Here is a 6,000-nt window from a genome sequence, read left to right as displayed (position 1 = left end):
AGCACCCAATGCTTTGTCTGTAGAATTGTTGTCAGGTATATGATTCCTCAAATTTATCAGGCATTTAAAAACTTCCAGTATCTTTTGATACTGATTGATTGTTTGGTTGATGTCAGTGAACATTTATTAAACATCTAGTATATACCAAACATGATTATAGGTTCTATAGCATCATACCTTTTTCGTATAATGACTATCTTCTATAAATAGTCACTCGTTCAACCTGCTTTTATGAGTGTGCTGTCATTGCTAAAGGACTTCTCACGTTGGATAGGCTTTCAAATCTTCCTGTTAAGTGAGATCTAGATAGCAGCCCAGAAATCATCAGTTTACCTGTGAAACAAACTTGCATTTGGAAATATTCCTCTCTCATTCTCAAAGAAATCATTTGCAGCCTTACCCTGAAACTAGTGCTCTTCAATTTGTCCATTTGAAGTAAACATATATTTTAGTACCATGGTAAATCAGGTCTGAGAAGTAATCTTTCCTTTGTAGCTAAATAATCATCAATATACAACATTATGGTTGTTTTTCATTACTGTAGTTTGGGGAGCTACTCATCTCAAACTTTCTCAATCAATACAATATAAATATATCAGCAACCATCCAATTAACCCTCTGGGTATGGATCATTCAGTATGCATACAAGGCTACTCATATTATGGACTGAAATGTACAATCAAGCAGAATGATGTGCACACAGCTGTTTTATATTTAGTCAGCTTTCTAATGTGAGCTAATTTGTTGTAGGGACTGAAGGCATTACTAAGATTTATTTCAAGTTTAGGATGAGATAAAATTATTGTCTGAAGGTGAAACTTTAGTCTCTACTCAACTTTAACAGACATTGCTTTTCTATTAACATCAGACGGAGGAAAGTGTTTGACATATTCGCATGTATGAAGATAATAGGCTTCACAATACCTCCTTCCACTCTGAAACCAACATCTTAAAACCTCTACTTCCTGTTCATAATGAAGAAATGTGAATAAAAGCAAAGATAAAATGAATATTACTTGGACTTGGAAACAGTCTGTGAAAATTAGATGGCGACTGCATAACAAAATACAGTATTCACCTTGTTCTTAGATTTATATCTTAGCTAAATGCTCTGACAGAAGATCTGACTGTTCAATAGATATCTAATTCATGGTGGAAGTTGTTGCTTTTATCCATGTTTTCCCCTTGGACAAAAGTAAAGCACAGAAGAGAGGAAATAAAAGACCTTGAGGGGAGTGAATGCCATGCTATGGTTTTGTAATAAACTGGTGTTATCTCCTGAAACTACATCATGGCAGAAAACCTTGTGGGAAGAGAACCAACACTAAACCATTACGCAGGAGAACACCATACCATAACTACTAAAAGGGATGGAGTTAGCGATCCTGAATAGAACATTATTGTATTGGTTGTGAAAATGAAATCTACTTTGTCAGGAGGTTAACAGGATACAGAATGTAAATTGTAACGGCCATGAAAAAGACCAGAAACCTGTAATTTTATCAATGAATATTAGCTTATTGAGAAGTCAAAACTCCAGAAGAATGCTAGTTGTTCTTGTGGGCTTATTATGAAGACCTGGTTGTTCTATTTAATTCAGAATGCTAGCCAGCAGAATACATGCTTACTTTCTGCTTCTAAACAAGCAGGAAAAATACATTATCCATGTTGTCGAGTAAGATTTTTATTTACGCACCCTGCTGTATTAGTGACCCATTAACTATGTAATTATAAAAATGTCATAATTTAACGACTTTAAAGGCAATGTTGCTTAATAATAGGAAACCATCTGCACAGTTCAAATATTAGTACAGGACCTGCAAGGAATCAGAATGTAAATAAGCTAAGGTTATAACTAAAGAGTAATATTTTAATTTCTATCATTGCTACTTGATTTATTTACCCACTTATGTTCACTGCCATCTTCACAAGGATTCTAATGGCTCCTATCTCCTAAATATCTTTCCAATTTGTGCATCTTCCTCCATTCTCACAGCCACTATACTGGGTCAAGTCACCTTGCTTGGGTCATTGTAATAAGATTCCAAACAGTACTACTGCCTTCATTCTTCATTCCAAACAGTACTACTAATCTTCTCTAATCCATTCTAATTCATTCTCTACTTTTCAGTCAATGTGATATTTCTAGCACATATATTTAACCATCTCAATTCCCTGCTCAAGTCATTCCAACATTTCCCCTTTCTCTCAGGGTAAAATTCAAATATCTTAAAATAGCTTATTCCTGTCTTTTCTGGCTTTGGCTTATTATTTCTGAAGTTTAGACATGATGGGGCAGGTATCTGTGGTAGATTGAAGTGGCCAGGTTTTTAATTCCTTCCATTAACAGATGAAGTCCATTGCCTTACCCTTTAAATACGGGCTGGTCTTGTGACTTTCTTTGATCAATAGACTATCTCATAAGTAATAGGGCATGAGTTCTGACCCTACTCTTCAAGAGGGCTTGCAGCTTATACTCTTGCTCTGAACCCAACCACTGCTATGTGAAGAAGCCTGGGCTAGCCATCTTGAGGATGAATGACCACAAGAGAGAGTCCCAGTACTGATGAGCCAGCTCTTCTAAGTACACCGCAAATTTCTGACCCACAGGAGTGTGATCCAACAAATAATTCTGTCTTTTCATTTTTCATTGTTTTTCTTTTTCATTTTGATGAAAAAAAAATTTGAGTTTTATCCCATCATGAAACAAATAGAATTGTGACTCATGCCTCACAAATTATATATATCTGTAATAGTCTGTATATTTCTGATAGTTCTATCACATTTGTTTTAGCTCATGAACTCCCCTTTCTCCAGAAAATTGGTGGGGATTATAGTGAGGTAAGGATGGTAGGTGTGTGGAGGAATTCCCTGAGACAGTAAATCTAGGTGTAATTGTTTTCATGAAAATTCTTCATTGAGCTGGCTCCTCTAGTAGGGAAAAAGCAGTGCTGGTTTCCCCAGTTATAATGTAACCATGAGTGGACCCAGTCTCATGGGATCACATTGCATAAATCCAAAAGTAATTGAGAGCACAGAGAGGAAGTGATACCTATTTTCATGGGAAAGTATTCTGAGCAGCTTGTCAGGCCTTAAAGAACCCCATATTCACTAGAGATATGCTGTCTCCCCTCTTTTCTGAGTGAAGAATGAATCTTGGCATGCCATCCTTGGTCTGAATTCTACTTGGGACTCTTGAGAATTTCTTTGGGTAGGGGTCTCAACTGTCAGGCTCTCCAAAGGATTTGGTCAAGGAAGAATAAGGAGAAATAAAGCTCCTACTCAAGGATTCCTCAGGTATCGCCTTCCCTCTGGACTCTTCAGGTTACTTTAAGATGCATCATTACATTATTATTATTATTATTTTTGAGATGGAATCTCCCTCTGTTGCCCAGGCTGGAGTGCAGTGGCACGATCTCAGCTTATTGAAACCTCCACCTCTTGGGTTCAAGCAATTCCCTGCCTCAGCCTCCCAAGTAGCTTGGATTACAGGTGCCCGCTACTATGCCTGGTTAATTTTTTTGTATTTTTTTTTTTAGTAGAGATGGGCTTTCACCATCTTGGCCAGGTTGGTCTTGAACTCCTGACGTTGTGATCCACCTGCCTTGGCCTCCCAAAGTGCTGGGATTACAGGCATGAGCCACCACACTTGGCCATCATTACATTATTTATTGCAGTTTTTCTTAGTTTTGTCGTATGCACTTACACCTATATATTTTCCTCTTAGTACTGCTTTCACTGTATCCCATAGGTTTGGGTATGTTGTGTTTCCGTTGTCATTTGTTTCAACAAATTTTTAAAATTTCCTTTTAATTTCTTCATTGACCCATTAGTAATTCAGGACCATATTGTTTAATTTCCTTGTATTCTTATTGTTTCCAAAATTTCTCCTGTTATTTCTAGTTTTATTCCATTGTCCTCAGAGAAGATGTTTGATAGTATTTCAGTTTTTCTGAATGTTTCAAGACTTGTTTTGTGACCTAACATGTCGTCTATCCTTGAGAAAGATCCATGTGCTGAGGAAAAGAATGTGTATTCTGCAACTATAGATAAAATGCTCCATAAATATTTATTAGATCAATGTTCTTCTATAGTGCAGATTAGGTCTAATGTTTCTTTGTTGAGTTTCTGTTTGGGAGATCTTTCCAGTGCTGTAAGTAGGGTTTTGAAGTCTCAAGCTATTGTATTGAGGTCTGTCTCTCTCATTAGCTGTAGAAACATTTCCTTTATATATCTGGGTGCTCCAGTGTTAGGTGCATATATATTTACAATCATTATATCTTCTCGCTGGATTAACATTTATTATTATATAATGATTTTCTTTGTCTCTTCTTACAGTTTTTGTCTTGAAATTTATTTAGTCGGATATAAGTATAGCTATTCCTACTCTTTTTTAGTTCCATTTGCATTTAGTATATTTTTCCATCCCTTTATTTTCTTTCAGTCTATGTGTGTCTTTATAGGTGAAATGTGTTTCTTGTAGGCAACAGATCATTGGGTCGTTTTAAAATGTATTCAGCCACTCTTTTTATTAGAGAGTTTAGTCCATTTATATTCAATGTTATTGTTGATAAGTAAGGACTTACTCCTGCCATTTTGTTATTTGTTTTCTGGTTGTTTTGTGGTCTTCCCTTCCTCTTTGCTTTCCTTTAGTGAAAGTGATTTTCTCTGCTGGTATGATTTAATTTTTTGCTTTTTACTTTTTGTGTATCTGTTGTATGTTTTTCAATTTGAGGTTATTGTGCAGCTTGCAAATAGTATTTTATAAGCCATTATTTTAAACTGATGGCAACTTAATACTGATTCCATAAACAAACAAAAACACATACAAAAAGAAAACCAATAAAAACACTATAATTTCATCCCCCTGATGTTTAGCATTTTGCTGGTCTTTCTGTATGTCTTACTGTACTGTCTATGTCTTGAAAAGTTGTTGTACTTGTTATTTTTCATTGGTTCATCATTTATTCTTTCTCCTTAAGATTAGTTTACAAACCACAATTACTGTGTTATAATATTCTGTGTTTTTCTGTGCTTACTGTTACCAGTGAGTTTTGTACCTTCAGATGGTTCCTTATTTGTCATTAACATGCTTTTCTTTCAGATTGAAGAACTCCTTTTACATTTCTTGAAGGACAAGTCTGTAGTTGATGAAATCCCTCTGTTTTTGTTTGTTTGGGAAGGTCTTTATTTCTCCTTCATGCTTGAAGGATATTTTTGCCAGATACACTATTCCAAGGTATAAGTTTTCTTCCTTCAGCACTTTAAATATGTTGTGCCACTGTCTCCTGGCCTATAAGGTTTCCATTGAAAAGTCTGCTGCAAGACATGTTGGAGCTCTAATGTATGTTATTTGATTCTTTTCTCTTGCTGCTTTTAGGATCCCTTCTTTATCCTTGACTTTCGGGAGTTTGGTTATTACATGCCTTAAGATCTGCTTGGTTGTTCTATAACCTTCGTGTGCTTGAATCTTGATATCCTTCTCTAAGTTTGGGAAGTTCTGTTTTTATCACTTTGAAAAAACTCCCTATTCCTATCGCTTTCAGTACCTCCTTTTTAAGGCCAATAACTTTTAGATTTGCCCCTTTGAGACTATTTTCTTGATCTTGGAGGCAATCTTTATTGTTTTGTACTGTTTTTTTCTTTTGTGTCCTCTGACTGTGTTTTCAATTAGCCTGTCTTCAAGCTAATTCTTTCTTATGCTTGAACAATTCTACTATTAAGAGACACTGATACATTCTGCAGAATGCCAATTGCATTTTTCAACTCCAGAATTTGTGCTTGATTCTTTTTTAGTTATTTCAATTTCTTGGTTAAGTTTATCGGATAAAATTCTGAATTCCTTCTTCTGTGTGATCTTAAATTTCTTTGAGTTTCTTCAAAACAGCTATTTTGAATTATCTGTCTGAAAGGTCACATAAGTGTTTTTCCAGAATTAGTCCCTGGTGCCTTATTTAGTTGTTTGGTGAGGACATGTTTTCCTAGATGATCTTGATGTTT

The sequence above is a fragment of the Symphalangus syndactylus genome, chromosome X (assembly GCF_028878055.3).
Source record: "Symphalangus syndactylus isolate Jambi chromosome X, NHGRI_mSymSyn1-v2.1_pri, whole genome shotgun sequence".
In the NCBI taxonomy this organism is placed as follows: Eukaryota; Metazoa; Chordata; class Mammalia; order Primates; family Hylobatidae; genus Symphalangus; species Symphalangus syndactylus.
The sequence above is the reverse complement of the archived record's forward strand: the minus strand, read 5'-3'. Positions refer to the sequence as shown.